The sequence below is a fragment of the Rattus norvegicus genome, chromosome 14, assembly GCF_021556685.1.
Source record: "Rattus norvegicus strain SHRSP/BbbUtx chromosome 14, alternate assembly SHRSP_T2T, whole genome shotgun sequence".
NCBI classification, from domain to species: Eukaryota; Metazoa; Chordata; class Mammalia; order Rodentia; family Muridae; genus Rattus; species Rattus norvegicus.
Genome location: NC_141547.1, coordinates 97,009,353 through 97,030,854, shown reverse-complemented (window position 1 = coordinate 97,030,854; position 21,502 = coordinate 97,009,353). Strand labels below are relative to the sequence as shown.

At 39.8% G+C, this 21,502-nt stretch overlaps 1 protein-coding gene across 5 annotated transcripts in view; it reads left to right on the top strand.

Moving 5' to 3' along the window:
* The window catches only part of LOC148001463 (uncharacterized), a 193,883-nt gene that overhangs the window by 153,627 nt on the left and 18,754 nt on the right, over positions 1-21,502 (top strand). For 2 of the 5 annotated variants that reach the window (XR_015637163.1, XM_087584594.1), the window contains exon 5: positions 6,288-6,766. The exons of 2 other annotated variants lie outside the window; for them this stretch is intronic. The gene's annotated coding sequence lies outside the window, so the exon portion shown is untranslated. Of the gene's footprint in view, positions 1-6,287; positions 6,767-21,502 lie in introns of those variants that run through there. One more of the 5 variants, XM_087584592.1, reaches the window with a different exon arrangement.

Genomic DNA, 21,502 nt, shown 5'->3' with positions numbered 1-21,502 from the left:
AGAAAAAACAAAACAAAACTCAGGGTTCCAGGGAATATATTAAGTAGAACATGGGAACATGCTCAGGATCTATTGAAACAGAAACTGTAACTGGACTTGCATTAGGTTTCCTTTCTATTTGATGTAAGAGTGAAATATCTATACATATGAAAACAAAATGGAGGACATACCTAAAACAGCCTTTCAAGCCTTTTCTAGGTGTTGTTTTCTAGTCAGACTGGTACTGAGAGAAGTATAAAAACATCATTTTAGAATAGCTGGTCTGACATCACTTACTGAAATGTAGATAGTAAATGACTTTAAAGGAGTTTCCACTGCAATTCAACGTAAGGCAATAGCATTTCCACAGAAGAAAAAGCCATATGCAGGCATTGTGAAAAGTAGGAGAGGGGGGAAACCTGGGAATTTCCTCCCGTTTAGCTGGAGAAGAACTGAAACACTGCAGATGTTTTGTTAAATCCTGCAGTCCATTGCTCAATCTGGAAGATGTTTCTTTAAACAATTTAGGAGATGCAGTCTGACCTACTTTCTATGTCCATGCTTATGGGAAGTAAGCAAGGAAATGATTTTATAGAGAAATGACTCAGAGACCTTTGAGCTGACCCTACATGCAAACTATTGGCAAGAAGTAAATAAGAACTGTAATGCAATCAGAGATTTCAGAACAAAATATTCCTTCTCTTGAATAGAACAAGAGGAGCTAAATCTTTCCAAACCCAAGTGGCAGTCAAGGAAGGATAATTTAAAGACATTGATGAAGCTCTGGGAAAAAGCCAACCATATTTTACTTATTGATACAGTGAGCAGGATTTAAGTTTCTTTCTGTAGGATTGCTGTATATTTCTGTATTTAAGATATTAAAAATAACAAACAATGATTGTTATTTTTCCCTTAAGGAAACAAGGTATGGCTATGCAGGTAAGTGCAGAATAAAAGGTTTCAACTGTCACCTGATGGATGAGCCATTTGTTCGTGGTTCAGAACATGCTTTCCTATTCAAGAATGGATTACACATGTGTTAGAAAGTCTTTTGCATGACGTGATACTGGAAATGGGAGAGATACTACTGGTAAAGTAGACGCTGATATGTTTCTGTGATAAGAGGGATTGAAAAAAATGTTTGCATTTATTGAACTGTGTTCCCTCTGGAAAACCAAGAACACACTGTGCTGAAGGCCAGACTTCTGCTTCTCCCCTGAAAAAACAAATAAAAACACAAAATTTAAACCAAAGAAAGTGCCTCCAACGGAATTTGTCTTGTGCAGATATAACATCTCTATGAGATAATGTTATAATCAGATTATTTATATTTCACAGGCATTAGTCATTAAGAGGACAGTTACAGATATATCTTCCCAGCAACAAATTATAATTTTTTCTTGTAAAACTTTCTCAATGCTGTTTTTTTAGACATGTCTGAAACTTGGTGGACATGCCTGTCCACATACTCAATGATACATATTCTCTGAAATTTAAGCATCAGTGCTTTCTCTGAACTCTATATATCTGCTCTTTCTAACTCATAGCTTTGCATGAAGTTAAGTTTTGGAGAAGATTAGAGTAAGGTCCAGAGAACCTGATTGTTTAAGGATGTGAGTGTTGAAATTAGTTCTGTGGAAACCATATTTCTATCTCGAAGAAATCTGGTGCATGCAAGTATCACAAAAAAAACCACACATGCACAGGGAGAAAGAGAGGAGGTCGGGGAGGACATCAACGGATGCTATTAAAGATGATGCACCGGTTTAATTGTCTTTTCAATCTTCTGTGTCATTGGTCTTGAGAAATGTCAGTTCTTCTTTATGTGTATTGAAGCTCATATAGGAAAATGAATGGAAGACAGTTACCTAAGATCTATATAATTATATTAAGATGTTGTATGTAAGACAATGGCATGTTCCAGCTCATCCAGTTAACAGTGCAAACGTTGGGGTTGGGAATTTAGCTCAGTGGTAGAGCGCTTGCCTAGCAAGCGCAAGGCCCTGGGTTCGGTCCCCAGCTCCGAAAAAAAGAAAAAAAAACAGTGCAAACGTTGACATGCCCTTTGTAGCACAACAGAAAAAGAGGCGTTTTGATTGTTGGTGGATGGCAATCATAAATGCTCCCTGTGGTTTAGCATCATGGCATAGAGTCAGATAACCAAATGACAATCAGACAAGTGGCCAGTACTGTGAGTGGAGGAGTTGTGTCTGTGGTGGCTTTGTTCCCAGTGCTGGGTGCCATGAGTTTCATTGGGGCAGAAATTGCCACCTTATCCATAGCAGGAACAATGATGGCAGACACAGCAGTGGCAATGGGGTGCAGCTTCATAGGAAGCCTAGTTGTCACCCTAAAGTCATTGGGACAGCTGGACTCTGCGTCATGCAACACCCTCCTGGGCACTGTTAGATCAGCTTTTGGGGCCCAGTTAGGGGGATTAAGAGACACCCACTGTCCCTCAGTTGATAGTGAAGCTGAAAAGGATAATTAGGAGGCAATATACCCCAAGATGGACTCCCCAAACCCTCACTGAAGTCAGCGAGAGATGAAAAACAACAGTTACATGCTGGTAAGCAAAAAACAAACAAACAAACAAACAAACAACAACAACACCCATGCCATGCACTTTTAATCCTCCTTTTTGCCTTTTCCCTACCGAACTGGGCTTAAACTGGTGCATGGTCACATCCAGCTTTTTTACTTCTGTATTGGAATTCAACTTCAGATCTCTATGCTTGCAGGGCAGATAAACTCTATTTTTGACTGGAAAAGAAAATGCATATTGTGTAGTTAAAGATCCAAGTGACCGCATTATGTTTTATTATGGACTAGCCAGAAAAGGACTTTAAAAGGAAGGTCAAGCTAGGCAGCCAGAACTACCAATGTGTGCAGTGGGCAGGTTGGGACTGCGGCTGCTTCCACATGGTAGACTTTCTACAAGGATCTTTGGATGGAGTACCTTGGTCAGAGAAAGATAATAAAGAGACCAGAACACACACCATCTGGTCTAACAGAAGGGGAGATGGAAAGCATCAACAGGGAGTTAGAATTGTTATGGAAGGCCAGACGGAGAAGCATTGATTAAGATTATGTTGTTGATTAGGTGATACTGTGTGATTTATGCTCCAGGCAAGGAAAAGCAAACAATTGTTCATATGAGAGTGAAAGACAGAATGTTATACAGCTATGTTCTCATGTGACTTTAGAAGCCTCTAGAAAAGTAGGCCTGTCTAGTAGGAAGGGCCAAATGGAGGAGAGCTCTCTGAGAATCTGGAAGGAGACACACCGAGAACTGGAGGTTCGAGGTAGTTGGAGCCGGCGATAGTGGAACAGTGGGAGAGTATATCACACATGAGTTCATTTGGTTTTTTTTTTTGTCAGTCAGAAGCTTAGAAGTTTCTGGCTTTAGAGGCATTCTGAAAGACACACCAAGGGAAAAGCATGCTGATCAGGCTAAAAGCTAAGTGGTAAATCCACAACACCCCAGGCCATCAAGGCTCAATTGCTTGCCCCAACTGGAAGTCACACCCGAGAGGCTGGATCAAATGTTGTCATTGGATATTGTAGGATGTCCCTAGATAATTAGCAACATATATTATTTTTCTTCTTTTTTAGTGTTTTATTGTGTTTGTGTGTGTATGAACGTGTATGATACCTCTGTGTGTATTATACGAAAAACTCATGTGGACTTTAAATATATATTCTGAAGCTAATTTCTCATTGGGCATGATGGCTCACCTACATCTCTAACACTAGGAAGAGAGGCAGAAGCAAGCAGATTATCTCTCAGAGCTAAACAGCAGTCTGGTCTACATAGCAAATTCCTTGCCAGCTAGGAGAATATAATACAGTGAGAATATATAGTGATGATGATAATAATAATGTCTTGTCTTATAAATCAGTGCTGGCCATTTAACCCAAAGCCTTGCACATACCAGGCAAGTGCTCTGTCACTGAGTTTTATCCTCAGTCACATGTCTGAGAATTTTCTTAGATCTCTTCCTTTCTCCATCTCCTCTTCAATTCCCCCTTCTACTCGCTCTCTCTTCCGTCTCTCTTTTTACTGCTTCTTTCCAATATCGTCTTCCACTCTTCCCAATAGAAGCCTTTTCTTTATACTCACGAAAGAGTGTCATGCTCACTTTTAGAACTCATAATAAGGCAAAGTATTAGTGGTCAACATACCCATGTAGAATGTTTACATGTTTACAGAGTATCTCAACGTGATCCCTTCTCTAGAATCAAAGCTAGTCTTTGGCTTATGCTTGTCACATGTCGAGAATTTAGGAAGCCTTTCATGTATGTTAATTTTGTTTACAGTTTTATGAAGAAGGAATTATATTTACATCCATTGAAACAAATACATATTAATGAGGTTGGTGAATGGCCCACGGTCATTCCAAACAGTAAAAGAAGAGAACCAACTCAATCAAGTTATCTTCTGACCTCCCCACATAACACACACACACACACACACACACACACACACACACACACACACACTAAATAAATAAATAAACAAACAAACAAACAGATAAATGTATGTAATAACACTTCAGAAAAGAAATACATGTTTATGGAAAGGGAAGCCTTTCCCAAGCTCACCACAGGTTTTCAGTGGACCACATGCAAACCCCAATGTTTCCTAAGCTTCATGGCTTATTATTACTCAACATTACACTAGTGAGGCTCTCAGATGCCTCACCTCAGTTGCAGTGATGAGGAAGCAGAAGTTCAGACAGAGCAAAACTTTCTATTGACCATGGAATTAGCCCTGGACTCACAACGTCCATCCCCGGCCTAGCTCCTCTTACCAGTCCTACCCACCGCTACCGAGTTTCCCAACAGAGAGTAAGCATAGACTCTGGAGAAGGAGATGATGGCTATATCGCCAGATCCCTTCCAAGCCTCATCTTTATTAGAGATAAATGTCTTGGTAATTCAAATCTGTCATTTCTCTTTTTTTGCAAGGGATCTGTTGCATGAAAACATTTGTAAGGTGTTAACTAATCATCAGAAGGTACTTGAAACACGCATTTCTCGGTGACAAATGTCACCTGCTTCATAGACCAGATGTTTTGTTTTTATTGAACTCTGGAGATTGAATGAGAGCAAGTCTCCATTGCCACAGCTCCACTCTACTTAAGAGCAGGAAGGATGTTCCTTCCGTGTGCAAGGTGAAGCATCCAGGCATGAGAGTCCCTTTTAGGTACACCCAGTTGCTTCTCCACTTTACCCTAAACACTTGCAAAAGGATAGCATTGAGTATCAAAAGTGTTACCGTGGGCAATTCATAAAGTTGCACTGAATAGAATTATCACCTTGAAATGACAGGGTAAAACTCCCTTTACAAAAACAGATTAGAGACAAATTAGACTGTGGGCCAGGTCACTCTGATTGTTAATTAGTGATAATGGAAATACAATTAGCATAATGAGTTCCAATTACTGTATATGGAGAAATATGGACATACTTCTTTCATAAATCTTCGTGCCAGAAAAAATAAAACGCACCTGGTTCAACAAAGCATGTCCTCCTATGCAGAAACCTTCCTGGTACGTGACTCTTGTCTTCATGGGAAGTTAAGTCCTCCCTCTGAAAGGTTGTGATTTGGGGGGAAAACACTGCATTTCCCTGTTTGGTAGCCAATCGGTTTCATACTGGCTCAGCTTCTGTTTTAAGCTTCCTAGAAAAATCTAACCATCTGCTTCTTCAGTTGCGGGTTAAAAACATTGTGGAGAATCATAAAGCATTCCATCAAGTGAGCTTATTGTCTTTGAAATGTCAGCGAGTCCTCCTTTCTGCCTTTGATAGGGTCTGAAATTGGAGAGTCAATTACAGTCACATATTTACACAAATCAGAACGCTTTTCCAAAACTCGGTGTAAGAATGAACGAGAGCGAAAAAAAACAGCTCAGCTTGGAGCTTCAGTCAGAAGCCTGTGGGGATGGCAAGACACTTAGCTCTACATATTTGCACTCCAGTGTCTATGTATTTATTGTCACCTTGGTTTTTAAAGTCCTAATTGCCACCATGGGTGGACTTTGTCTTTCCCAGAGGTTCATCAGGCAATGGCAGGAGCCCTGCGGACTCCTGCCTTCCAGTCTCACGTGCTACCTTTCATGCTATGCTCAACTGTTGACAGATTACATTCCAAGGCTGGTTACAACTCAGGCCATTTGGCCAATGAATGGTAATGAATGTGGACTGTTCAGCTCACATAGGTGACATTATCCCTCACACTGGGGGAATGTGCCATCTTCCTTGTTGCACCCTGTAAATCTGATAGATGCTATTAACCTTTTCAGTGAATCCCCATGGATCACTGCAGTGGAGAACCTCAGTAGTAATTGCGAAGACAAAAAAGCCCCAGCATGCCTATATTCTCCTGTAAGTATTGAAGAAATAGGCAAGTTGGCTACTCAAGTGTCTTTTCCCCAACTGCTCCTGTGATTTGCTCTCAGCTGTCAACTCACACCCCAGCCCCGGTGCTTCTGAATCTCTCCAATGCCCACACGTTGTAGATCTCATAAGGTCTTCAGAACAATTCCGCTCTCCCTGTTTCTGAACTGCACAAGCTGTAGACAGAAGGGTGCATAGCTACCGACAGTCTGCGGACATCGTGGAGCTCCTGGAGGAAAACCCTTCTTACTCTAATGCTTCTGATTCAGAGCACAGCTGGGCTTTGCTTGTGGTTGTCGTATTTTAACCTACCCAGGTCCCCTCAGTCTGCCGGGAGCATTTCTAAAGTGGATTATTTAATAAAAAAAAAAAATGCTTGTCAGGCATCATTCTCTTTCAGACAGTTGAGCTGCTTTTTCTAAAAATGGCTTTCACACTACCACTATCTCTTCTCAAAATGCACACACCACAAGGCCTAGCCCCCAAACACGCACACGCACACATGCATGTACATACTCACACACACAGAATCAAAATGATCATTGACATCTTGTCAGCCTGTATTTATTATGGGTTGTATAGTGGAGCTTAAAAAGACAAGCTTCTCTCCCTGGTATTTTTATTATTAAAGCATATATTAGATCTTCGTAGATTTAAAAGGAGGAAGCAAAACTTTAAGGAGCACAGAAGGTATCCTAGGAAAAAGATGAGTGTCTAGATCACAGGGTAGTGTTGTTCTGACAGATATGATGATGTGACTCTGATAAATACTGATTATAATGGGTACTTGATAAATACTTATTAGTAGGTCTTTGGCAAACCAGTGCCATTCTCTAGGCTTTGGCTGACTTATAGCTCAGTTGTGGCACCTCAAGTCCAAAATCTAAAATCTGAAAAAGCTCCACGTTCAAACCTTGTGTGCAATGATTTGACAATGTACCACAAGTGAGAAATTGCATATCATAAATAAAGTTCTGATAAATACCGTGTAAGCTTAGGTTTAGCTGTGGGTATGAATTGTGTATGAAACATGAGTGAGTTTTTTTATTGATCCTTTGATTCTAACCCCCATCCCTTACCCAGATGTACATGCTAATGCCTTTAACATGCAAAAATCTGAAAAGAGTAAGTCTCAGACACTTTGCTACTAAGCATTTCAGATGAGCAATAGTCAACCTAAATATGTGACTTTTGCCTAAAACATTCTAGCTTCCTTTGTACTCTGATGTTGTATGATTATAAGGCTAAGTCCATCAAATCAGAAGAGAAGAGTGAAGAGTTAAAGAGTTGCAAACATCTCCAAACTTCACTTATCTTCCCACCTAACTACTTAAACAATTGCATACAATTGGGTGTAGGTGTCTTTATAGTCCTATATAGAATGGACTTCTTTATAGGACATATGCTCTATACGTTAGAGTCTCATAGAGAATAAAGCTTAGTGGCTTCAAGTCTTGGGGTTCTTTTAAAAGAAATTAAAGATTTATTTTATTGCTTTAAATTATGTGTGTATATACATATAAACACACAAGAACGATTCCTACATATATGCAATTTATATATAATTTATATATTTATATATTTTATTTTATATAATTTTATGAATATAATTTGAGTTTGCTGTTCTGCACTGTTTTCTTTGTTGCACTGAGTTCTTTAAAGAGTTACATATTATTCAGGAATATAATTGCTGTCCTTTGCTTTCCCCTCCCTTCTCCTCCTGATAGTCTTGTTTATTCCCTCATGCTGGTTGGGCAGAGTTTCATTTCATGATACATATGTGATTTTACATAGCTATGTAAACTCTAGAAAGCACAGATGAGAGAAAAATGTGATGATGTTTGTCTTTTTGAACCTGGGTGAATTTTCTTAATGTGATTATCTCTTATTTCATCCATTTACCTGCCCGTGGTATATTTTCGATCCTTATTACGGCTGGAAAAAATCCATTGTGCATATGGAACACATTTTCCTTCTTTTCTTCACAGTTAATGTTTTTTCATTTATTAAACTTGTTTATGCAAATATTGTCATAAGCATAGAAGAGTGTGATTAACTTTCACAGTGTCTTTTAGAAAAATCAAATCAAGAATTATACAAACCAACATAATAATATCTTGAATATTTTAATGATCTCCCAGAGTCAACAAAATTTCCTCAATTAAAGTGAAATCTTATTTCCTAGATGTCTTCCTACAAAACTTATATTCCGAGAGGTTCTGTGGGAATCACCCCAATTTGAAACAATATCCCTTTAAAAAATAACATATTTATTTGTACTCTATGTACTTTGGTGTTTTGTCATATGCATGACTGTGTGAAGTTGTCAGATCCCCCTCACCCCCTGCAACAGTAGTCAGAAACAGTTGTGAGCTGGCATGAGGGTGGTGGGAATCATTCCATAGGAAATGAGCATGGTAGAGGTGAACAAAATCAGCTCACAATGATTTCGTAGCAGCAATAGATGTGAATATATATATATACACATATATGTATATATATAGTTATATCATACCTAGTTTTCTAGTACTCCAAATATAAATATATAATTTATCACATTTGGAATGTGTTAAAGATAGCATTCATTGTTTTGGACATACATGTTGTACATATTACATTGTAAAATGTTAAGTATCTTGGTCTGTTCCCCTGTTGTTGAATATCTAAGTTGTTTTTATGACTTTATTGTGAATGGCCTGCAATAAAGCTTAATGTGCAGGTCTCTGTGCTATGCTCACATGTGGTCCTGTGAAATGAATTCTCAGGATGGTATGGCTAGGACATATGCTAGGTTTATGTCCAGTTTTTGTGGGCCTTCTGCACTGATCCCATAGTTGAAGAATACTAATTTTCACTCCCCAAGTCTTCCCAATGTCACACTCTCCTCAGAAATGTACTTTATGATTTTAGCAGACACACAGTTAGCCACAGCATGGCACTCTGTGATTTCCAAATAAGTTTCATGGTTCAGTGGCTCATTTTTAAGGTTTGTACTGGTTTTTTTTGCATTTATCATTATGGGAAATAAAATATAGAGATGAATGACTATGAGTGCCTTTACCCATGAAATTGCTTTATGGAAAACGGACTTTTGACACCCAAAGATTCTGAGATTATGTTGATGAAGTGGCATGGCAGTATATCTAAGCGTGATCTCTCATACTGGCCTATAGCGTACCCTAAGTTCTCTTAGTTATAGGAAAACAAAACACAGGGAGCTTTTTGCCATGCAATTGGAAAAATACAATTTAATGTTCACAAAGACTTGAATGACCTAAATAGAAGACTTATTAAAGGCTTTTGGTTGTCGGCAATAGAATCTAAGGCAGACTAACATCCAGCAAAATCAAAGCGTTGCAAACATTCAGGCTTCAAGAATTCATAACTGCAGTAAAGAGTCAAGAGGTAGCAATGTCAGCTAGCACGGAACAGTATCATTTGTCACTACTGTTGATCTCCAGCTGTTTTTCAACCTTTTGTAGTCTCTATTCAAAGATAAAAGACATATTCACTTCTTGGTCAAAGGAAGACAGATCAAAAGTACTCTAAAATGTCAGTAGTATGTAAGCGGTGGTGAGAGGGATTTCCCAATTTGTCCATTTCTTAGACAGGTGTAGCTACTCTGTAGAGTGGGTGTAGAGAGTCTGTTGTCCTGAAGGTATTCAGGCAGTATACATGTGTGTCCCATGCCACAAAATCTGAGAAGTAAGCCTTTAAAACGGTGAATACGTAATATTATGTAAGAATGTAATATGAACAGTAAAGGTTATATATGGCATAGGACTTGCATCCGAAATGTAATCACACACATCCCCACATGAAGCAACACCAAGCATCACGCCCTTCCTAGAAAGTTTCTTTCCATGTAGTTCATTCATTTTTATCTCTCCTTCAAGGGAGAACTTCGATTCTGAATTCCAATCTAATATCTAGCTCCTTTAACTAGCTCTGTCTGGGAACTTCATGTGAATGTAATCACATAGTTTAACTCTTTTGTCTTTTATTTAATTCAATATTCATATATTTATGGCATTCATCCGTGCACTTGCGACTGAGATTCATTTCCTTTATTTTGTACAATGGTGCTATGTTATACGGATACGTCACAGCATTTATCAACCTCTTTCCCATCATTTGATGGATATCCAGGTAACATCCCATACTTTACCAGTATGTGTAAAGGTACTAACGAGCATTTTTTAAAAAAGTATGTATTTTATTTCTTTAAGGTAGGAACTCTGAGATAAAATAGTTGGGTCATATGGTATGTGTGCAATATTTCATAAGAGGGAAAATGGTTCTCAACAGCAGTTGCGCCCTTCTGCTCTCAGTAGCTGGAGAATTGTAGCTGATTTGCATTTGGTGTTGATAGTCTTTTTAATTTTAGTCATTCTGCCATAGTGATAACTCATTGTGGTTTTAATTTGCTTTTCCTTGATGACAATTCATGTTGTGCATTTCCGCATAAACATATTTCCTTTTAATGTTTCGCCTAATCTCATTTCCACCTATAAATACAGCCTGCCTTTGAATTTGAGAGCCACATTTTTTTTATAATCTAGCCATGATAGAATTCTTATTTGTTTTCTTAGATTATGCTTGCTTTCCATGATTGTTCCTAGTGGAAAATTTGGGCTCTGAGTATGGACTTGTAGATATGGTAACTATATTTTCTCATTAAAAATAATGTCCACTTCTTTTTCTGGTGGTATTTAAATTTGCCATCCCCAGCTCTTGAGCTCCAATCTATTGATAGCATCCCAAGTGTGTTCTCTGACACTTGGGTGTAATTGTGGTGAATTTGAAATCCCATCCTAAGGTCACTTATTAACTATTGATGGATTCTCCTTTTCTCCACTTAATGCTAAAGTATTCATACTAACCAAGACAGATGGGAACAGCTAGAGTTTTTCAATGCCACTGCTGTGTCAGCTGTCTTTTGCTTCCCACATGTGAGGAACTCGAATGCACTTTTACAGAGAAGGTAATTTATTCAAGGTAAAGGCATGGGATGTGCGGTGGGGGAAGAAAAGAAAACAGAAAGAAAGCTCCTAGACCCATTCACAAAACCCCTCAGTTTTCAAAGACTCGCACTTTTTCTTGAACAGAGTTCTCTTGACATTAGCAACAAGAAAAATGACATCTTTGACAACAACCTTGGCTGACCCACTTTAGTGCCAAATGAAGTCTGGGTATAAGAAAGATGGCTAAGATTTCAACATCCAGGACATGTCTCCCTGACAAACAATGGTACCATTTTTGGATTTCCTATGAGGCGGAAGGGTGCCCTCTGAGATTTATAAACACATCCATAATGAATGGGCGGCTGGAGTTTAAACTGCTTTCGAGCCTCCTGTGCTGTGCCGACAAGGTCTTCTGTGATTTAGAGAGGTGACATTTACTGTGTGCAGACCGATTATTCAGAGTGACTGTTTGTGTATAGACAATATTTTAAAATGGCTTGCTGTAGATGAAAAATTCTTATTAAGTCAGAAAAACAGTTTAAGTAGGTAACACTCTCTTGGTTTAGTCCGCTGTAAGTCTTACTGCTTGCCACATGGAAATTACTAAGGGTGGGAGACGGCGACGCTCTACAGGTGTGGGCTAAAATATTACCAGAGTAAACAGGCTGAGGAGCTCTAGCCTGGGCCAAGAAACTAACTGCATATCTCTTCGTCTCCCCTTATGATATATCATTCAACACCACAGTTTTCTGCTACGGGTGCAACAGCCAGTCCATCCAGCAGTACATAGATGGGAGATTTTGGGGAGTCTAGAATCTTGACACACACACTAACCTCAGTTTTCCCTGTCGATAAAATGTAAGCATTGAGTAAAAAGTTTTCTTAAAATCAAATAAAATACTGTTCTTTCTTTATGCCTACTCTTAGAAAGCACGCCTCTCAAGCCTTCTGTAATCGCCAATACACTAGAGTCCACTGATAGCATTACTCCGTCTCACTGTCTTCATTGAAGCCCCATGGTAGTCCTTCGAAGGAGGTGGAATGAGTATTGAACCCATTTCTCAAAGGAGAAGACAAAAACTTGAGATTAAACTCCACACCCAAGATTGCATGGCAGGAAAGAGTGGCAACAGCAAACCCACATTGCCTTAGTCCAAGACTGTATGTCATTGTGATGCTCGAACCCCTGCCTGCTACCCAGGGCTCTCTAGAGGAGGGACAGCATGTACAACCACGAGTATCATTTTGGTGACAAATGTGAATGACATACTTTGTGGATAAATCATTTCAAGAAGACATTCACAACAAATAGACAAATAGAGTGGAATAAAGTAAGAGGACAGACTTCGACCATATTTCCAGTGGAGCCATGGCCCTCCAGGACAGACAAGCAGGTTTCTGTCTAACCAAACATCAATTTGTAACTCCAAACTTAATTTTCTCCTTTCCCTGGAAGCTTGTCAGGTTCTACCCTCCAGGGAATCCTCCCTTCTGCATCTGTGGTTGATCTTTGTTTCTAGACTCATACATATCCTCTCTCTCTCTCTCTCTCTCTCTCTCTCTCTCTCTCTCTCTCTCTCTCTCTCTCTCTCTCTGTGTGTGTGTGTGTGTGTGTATGTGTATGTATGTGTGTGTGTGTGTGTGTGCCTAATGTGCATGCACATGCATGCCCAGCATCTTATTTTGTCTTATGCCTTAGTATGTAGTGGGTGAACAGGACTTGTGAATTCTATTAGTATACTCATCCATGGTAGGAGGTCAACAGTGTGATCAAATGAGCACCGATCCCACTTAGGATGGAGACAGGATAAGGGCAGGACTTACACTGCTCTGCTGTTCTTGCAATGTTACTCCAGTTCGAAGGTGGGATGTCACAGGCTTCTTCACTTGGCAAACCTGCTACTTTGCTGTCGCCATCACTATCTCTTCCTCATGGTAGTACTTATTATTATAAGACTATAACTTTGCCTACAGGATAACCACACTACAATTTATAGACCTAAAGAAACTAAGTACCAATATGAAAGATGCTTGAATCTCACTCTACAGGGGAAATAAAATAGACATCTGAAATAGATGGAGAGAAGGAACTGGTTGGGAGAAAGTGGGGAGGGGAATGGGATGGACATCAGGTGTGGGAAGGGAAAGGAGGAGGGCTGGGTGAGAGAACAGAAATCAGTAGGAGTGCATTTTTGGGATGGAGGAGATTCCCAGGAGTCATGACTCTAGCTGAGAATCCTAGCAGCTGGGGATATAGAGCCTGAGAAGGCCACCTTCTGTATGTGGCCAGGCAGAACGTCCAGTGAATGGAGGTGAACACCTACCCACCCACAAAACCGTCAGCTCAAAATCTGTCCTGCCTACAAGATGTGCAGGGATAATGATGGAGCAGAGATCAAATGATTAGCCAGCCAATGACTGGCCTAACTTGAGAGCATCCCATGTGAAAGCCAACCCCTGACACTATTAATGCTATTCTGCCATGCTAATACACAGGGGCCTAGCATACATGTCTCCTGAGAGGCTTCCTTCTAAGAAGCTGATGGGAACAGATTCAGAGACCTACAGCCAAACAATTGGTGGAGTTCAGGAGTCTTGTGGAAGAGTGGAGTGAAGGAATAAGGGAGCCTATGGTATCAAGGACACCACAGAAGACCTACAGAGGAAAGTAACCTAGGCCCATGGGGACTCACAGAGACTGAACCACCAACCTCAGAGTATGCATGGCTGTACCTAGGCCCCTTACACATACGTAGCAGATGTACAGCTTGTTCTTCAACTGGGTCTCTTAACAATTGGAGCAGGGGCTGTCTCTGACTCTGTTGTGGACCTTTGGATTCCTTTTCCATTGCAAGGCTGTCTTTTCTGGCCTCAGTGAGAGAGGATGTGCCTAGCATTGCTGTAACTTGATGTTCCAGGGATGGTTGCTACTTAGGATTCCCCTGGTCTTAGCAGAAGGGGAGAAGAAATGGGAAGAGGAGGTGTAAGGATGGGACTGGGAGGAGTGAAAGCAGGGGGTTTCGATAAGTCTGTAAAGTTAATAAACAAATTAATGGAGAAAAAAAGAATGTAACTTTACTTTGTTTCTCTATTTCTCATCTAGAATATAAACTCCTTAAGAACAGAGCTATACCTGTCTCATTGACTCTTAAACTTTTATAAATATTGCACTCACTAAATTTTATGTATCAGTTAAGTATTCTACTCTGCAAATTTAAACCTTAATACACAATAATACTTGACCAGTAAAGGCTTCAGAAATTTTAAAATTGCTAAACCAGGAATAACCTTTGCTATGCCCCTGAATGTCCAGGGTCATTGCTTTGGTGAAAAACATGATATATTTTGCATTGGAGAAATCCTTTGTTTCCCCCTTTATCATCTATTCATGAAATATATAATAAAGAATGGTTTCCTTCAATGTAGTCATCCCTCTGTTGGTAAAAAAAAAATTGAGAGCAACATTCTCAAAATTTACATTTATACAAAATGTTAACTGATTAACAAAGGCAAATCAGGGAGCTTGATTTAGTGTCAGACATCGCAGGCTTGAGGCTTTGCTCTCGTTGAATAGTGTGTAACTTTCGACAAGGTATTCCATCTATAAGAACCTGGTTTTATTCTTCTAGAAAATGCGTATAGTAATAGTATCTCTATCATTGGTTGTTAGGAAGATTAACTGAGATAATCTTCTTATTTACTGAGACAAAAACGTCAGGAAGCTTTAGACTTTGTATGACTACACAGAGTGAGAAGGGGGGCTACACTTTAAATGCAAATAGTAATTGTGCTGTAGCGTTCTGCATTTTTACTTTGTGCATCAAGCATGGCTTATTGCGCCTGCTAATTTAGCTGTAACGATGTTCAAAACATATGTTTGTTCTTCTAAGAATTCACAATAGACAGACAAGTTTATTTGTTGTCTCTGGCCTGCTTGGATCATTGTAATAAGCTGCTCCATATGTAGAAAAGACTATGAATTTCTACAGCTGATTAAAAATATAATTTTCTGAAGAGTCGTGGTAAATCTCTTTTCCACAGACACCTTTTAATAAAAATCATAAATTATAAACCTACTCTTATGCAAACAATATTGGCACAACAAGAAAATGATTAAAATGCAGATAGGCTAGGTCCCAAGGATTGTAAAAACACTAATCACACCCTTTGGTATATGCTGAAACACACGGTCAGAGGTTAGCCAGCACTTCTGTTTTTGCTGTCCCCATTCCACGGCCTACTCAAATCTTATCAAAATAAACAATTATTTTTTGAAAGTAGAACCCACTAGCCCATGCTGAATCCATGTACTGAGATTATTTCGGAAAAGGGAAACGTGTTTCAAAATCAAGGGGACAACTGTGTTGTTAATTTATGGGCTAAAGTGGTGGCTATTTCTTTTCCGTTGCTTTTGAGTGGTTGTCTCAGTGTGGAGCACCTGTAGTGAGTCTTTGATTCCTCTCTCTGGCAACTCCATGCCAATCTTCATTGCTTGAGAGGCCGGGATGCTTTAAGCAGATGTTTTTACTTCAAAGTTAAAACAAGAAAGTTTCACTAGATCAAACCCCTGGAATGTTTCTTGGGGTAGTCTGAGCTATTGATAAACGCAAGTGCAATACCACAGTCTACAGCAATGCGATGGGCTCTTACTTCCACGTATTGATTCAAATCCTACTCAAGTAGTTTGAGTTTCCTTCTGCTGTAGTAGTTTGGCTCGTGTAAAACAGGAATGAACTGGATCTCTCTCTGGGGCTTGCCACCTTCTTTATGAAGTGTGTATTTTATAAAGTACCTCCAAAGCTTTCTCATGCCTTCTCCCATACAAATATTCTCAGGACTGTTTTCCATTTGCACTTTCTTTGATCCCACCCAATCTGTCACCGGGCATTGAGACGCCCTCTTCTTACCTTCTCAGGAGAGGATGAGATGGTTAGTGTATGTGGACATTATACCCAGCTTAGCTTTGAGCTTCTCTTCAAATGATTAAGCCTCAATGGAAAAGTGGTTTGCCTGGACTGGCTTTGAAGACATCCTCCTGTTCCTCTGTGCTCTTAAATGTTAGGCTTGCTTACCTTATCTCTTCCCGGAAATTTATAGTCAATGATGCCTTCTCATGTAACACTATGGTGAGATCTTTGTTATATTTGTAATTATTCATTTTTAAAAAATTATTTATTTTATATTTATTTTATATGAATAGGTGTTTATGCTTGAGATGGTCAGAAGATGGGGTTCAAAACTCAGGAACTGAGGTTATAGAAAGCAGTGAGCTGTCATGTGTGTGCTGGAAATCAAACCAGAGTCTTCTGGTAGAGCAGTGTGTGTGTGAGTGTGTGTGTGAGTGTGTGTGTGTGTGTGTGTGTGTGTGTTGGGGGGAGTCTTAACTGCTGAGCTATATCTCCAGCATTGTAGTTGTCTAGTTTATAATGGACTTCATTTATATTAATTAATATGCTGCAATTTAACATACCATAGACATGCTGTTACTGAGTACCTGAATCCAGAATGATGGTGTGTTGTTTTAAAAAGATCCTCCTAAAAATAGTGAATTAGGAAAACACTCAGGTATTGTCTCCTTGTGCATTTGCAGTTAGATTGGTATCAAGGAGCAAGGTAGTCTGCTGGCTGATCCAGTCAGTGTTCACCTAAGCATGCTTTCAAATTATAGACTGAGCTCACAGGCGTTTTACACTCTTTTATCCTCATCCTGGCAGTAGACTATCCCAGACATGGTCATCTCATGAGTCCAAGAGAAAACTGAACAGAAGGAACACATTTCAAGCCTCTTTTTGTGTGATGCATCTGGATCTATAGACTAAGACTTGCAGACACGCTTATAGTAAATGAGTGGGAAAACACATGTTTTCAGGGGGAAGATATGTGTAGTCACATGACAGGGATGTTGATGTGGAAGGGAGGAATAGCTGAAAAGCACACTGAGGTGTGTAATGGACCTACATTATAGCACTGACTTGATACGATCTACAGTCTTGGCACTGATGTGGTAGAGAGATATAGATAGTGCCAGAGAAAGAGTGAGGCTTAATGAATTTAGCACCAAAGTCAGGCAATGCAGTGAGCCAGGAATAAAGGATTATGGCACTGTAGCTACAGACCTGCTGTCTGAGAGGTAACTGTAGGGAATTGGGTGAGCGTCACACTTGATGCTGAATGAGTCAAGACTTAAGACCCAAATGAGATCTAAATTGGGAGAGGTCATCTTATTTTCTTTTAGCTTTTGCTGCTTTTTTCAAAGTTTTTACAAAACCAAGAACTATTCACACTTGAATCACACTCATCTTAGAAAATTAGGAAGTGTATCTGTACCTACAAAAGAAAAGAAAATATACACTTACTTGCAACACCCATAGCAAAGTAGATCATAACAGAGGTTTAAATGATGTAGGGAAAGAAACAGATAATGAGTCGGCTGGACATGCAGGGTGGGGTCTTGTTGTTTTGTTTTCTTACTTTATTTGAGGTGTATTCAATAGTAATGTCTATAAACCTCGTTATCACTGCTCAAGATTCTTTAATGCTAACATAACCATTTCTATTTCTCTAAGACTTTGACAAAGATTAAATCTCACAGTTTTCACATTATGAATGATGTTTGCATGTAATAAACAGAGATGAACCGGTGATGTATGAAGAAGCAAACTATGCCAAAAATTATCAGTTGTGTTTTTTAAAATATAGTTATTTCTCGAGAATTTAAAGCTAAAGCCCTAGGGCTATAGTTATGTTACAAATTGGGAAACACAAACTGAAGGGGGCCAAAGTCTGATTGTGTGCCAAAGTAGGAGGTGGGGGATGGGACTTTCCAATTAGAAACCCTAGGTAAATCTCTGGAGAGGGAAGAAGGTAAAAATTCAGCCACAGAAGCAAGCTACATTAGGCGGAGAAAAAGTCTTTCTAGGGTTTATCGTTAAAATATATTAAATGAAATATAAATCCCAGAAGCAAACTGTGCCCAACAGAGAAGCAATTATGCACAAAGCAACGTGAATATTTGTTTCCCACACTGGTGTCTAACAGCTTTGGACTTTAGGTGTGAGAAGAGAAGCCATCGTTAAGTTAAAAAAGCAGAAGCTGGCTCCCTGCTAGAAGGCAAAAGATAAGGCTTGTTGAACAAGTTGTCATACCTGATATTTGACTAACCCCTTTAATTAATAGGAAAACAAAGCCAAAGTGAATAATTTCCACATCCTTCAGCCTTGCAAAAACGGAAGTTGATAGTCAGTCCATGATCCACCCATATGCACCTGGTTTTCCAACATAGCACAGGAAACAAACCTGTGTCATTCCATAGTGTAGATTTCTGTTTGTAAGGCTGGTCCACAATGACTGAATGATACCGTAAGACAGTTCTACCGGAAATTCCAACAGCTGAGGGAAAAGAGTCCCTCTTTGTAAATTCTAAGTGAAAAATGCTCTGATTAAATGTTAGTGCTGGAGAAATTTTCTTAAAATGAAAACATTTTGTCTTAGAATGTGCTCATTTGTAGGAAATCGAGGCTCAATGGATTCTATCTAATATTTGGCTTTGAAGCACAGAATGTAAATTTGTAGAACCCTTGACTATGAAAATATGCAATCTAATTATTTCTATTCCCATGCCATTTATATTCCCCCTCACATTCACCAAAAAAAAAAGTGGTAAAATACTACCATGATGATCAGGCTACTGGCCTGGATCACACTGGATTACATAGTGGTAATACGCTAGAATAACCAGGTCTTGGGACCAGTTCAGGTTCTCCAGACATAGGTAAGAAAACTTCAAATGTGCTGCTCAGAAATTTTGACATTATAGACAATTGAAAGTTTCACTTAAATTCCCAAACCATGTAGTTTTATCCTTACTGATAAAGTCTTTTTAATGCCACCAAATTCAAACATGCTTGTGTTCTCCTTAGCGGACAAGTCTCAAGTGTTCCTTAAGAGCATGCCAGTAGAACACATCCTTTGAAGTCACGGATACAGATAGAATCGAGGCTGAACTAACAGTTCACAGAGGCTGTGACTTAGATTTTTCTTAGTGTTACTGGGATATTAGCAGAAAAAGGCTTTCTGCTCTCTCTTTCTCCATGTACACCCAGCATGGAGGAATTACTTAATGAATACAAGTGAATGCATATTCTTGAATGTGATTTTCACAACATGTTTTCTGTTTACTGAGTCATTTCTCAAGAAAGTCAACCAACAATAATATAAAACAAATTAAAAAAAGAGGAGAAATGGAAGGAAGGGAGGGAGAGAGAGAGGAATGGAGGGAGGGAGAAAACAAAGATATAGCAGGAGGTAATAGCAATCAGCTGGTTTCAGGGTCTTAGCTCCACATGGATAGGACCGTGGATGGACAGAAACTCACCAGGGGAAGGTATCTGATGTCATTACCTTGCCTCAGTGCTTGCCAGCAATGAGCAGGGCGGTAGGTAAGTGGGAGGAATCAGTCAGAGTTGCCACCTAATGTTATAGGTCAAGCACAGGCCACAGGTGCTATTTACTCCTGGACCTTATCAGTAGCCAGTGTTAACTCTCCACCTGGAGTCTGAGAACTTGGTCTCTAAAGACTTAGCATCTCTCTGGACCTCCTCTGTCTACCAGGGTCTTCACGTTCTCTTCCCTAATGCCCCTTTATCAGCTTCTTGCTCTCTTTGTCGTTACTTCTTCATGTCTGTGTCCCTTCTTTATGCCCTCATAGCAATCTAAGTGTTTGGTTGCTTCTTCAATTATTAGTGGCAGGAAGACTCCTGGTACCTTCTCCTGGAAGGACAGCATTTTGCAGTAGAGGGACACAGAGATGTATTCTGGAACTTAGATCAAGAGCCTGGTACTAGCTGCTGGGATTTCCTTAGAAGATTCCAGAACTTCTTAAACTGTAAAGGTGACATTGTAGCTGTTTAGGGCTTAAACCAGGACCTAGGACCCAGGACCCAGGACCCAGGACCCAGGACCCAGGACCCAGGACCCAGGACCCAGGACCCAGGACCCAGGACCCAGGACCCAGGACCCAGGACCCAGGACCCAGGACCCAGGAAAGAACAATGGATTAATGGTCAGTCCAGCATGGGAATCTGACTCTGGACAGCATTGGGTTTGGCTTGACCCTGACTGAAAGCAGGCAGTGTCTGTTCCTCTGGTGCTCAGAGTATCTGCAGCTATCGGGTCAGCAGATGACGTGCCATCTCTGGGAAGGACACCCTCCATAGACACCAAGCCTGAGGCAGAGAGTGTTAGGCCACGGGTCAACTCCTGCAAGTTGCTGCTTCTGCTGTTTCTCTCTGACTCTTTCTAGCTCAGTCTGCATTACTCAACAAAGGTAAGGAAAGGCCTTTGCAAAGAAGTCTTCATTGGGCCTACTGTTGGAATGGCGTGTGAGTGAGCTAAGGGCATTTCTGCAGTTGACTAACAGCAGCTTACATTGTTCTAGAAGGGGTGTGTGGATCAATCACAATTTGCTTGGTGAATAACAACTGTTATTTTTAGATGATCTTTGTCACTAAAGGTTATGTTTAGGACCAGTTGTGCCTTAGTCACCAATCATAACATTTCCTCCATGAGGGAAGGGTTGCCCTCTCTGGCCAGGATAGAAATGTTTACCTGGTTCCTGGCTGAGTCAGCACCTTCAAGCCAGAGTAATCAGTTGTAGTTTTTGCATGGATGTCTCAATTACTGACCAAGTTTTGTGGTAAGGACATTAAATTTGTCTGGCTGGCTCTTGGACACAGCCGTTTAGCTCAAGGCATTCCAGAAGCAAAAGAATTCAATAGATGTTAGATAGAAAGTCAAAATGCTATGCCCCTGATATTTGCAGAATTGATTTACAGAGAAACAGCAGGAATGTTTATGACATGAATTCAGAAAATGCATCAACGCTAACCATGATTTTAGCAATATTCTATATACTTGTCCAGTACCTGAGAAGGTAGGAATTCTGGTGGTCCCTCTCAAAAGGAGGGAATAAAACAGGGAAAGACGAGCAAAGGCAGGCAGGAAGAGGAAAATGATCAAGAAATACTGAAGGAATCCAAAATGTTTAAGTTAGTTTTCCTGAGAAAGAATTGATGTAATCAGTTTTTTCACACTAAGTCTTATAATTATCACAATTGACTCTTCTCTTCCCGTTTCTTTGTTCTTAAGTCAGGACAGAA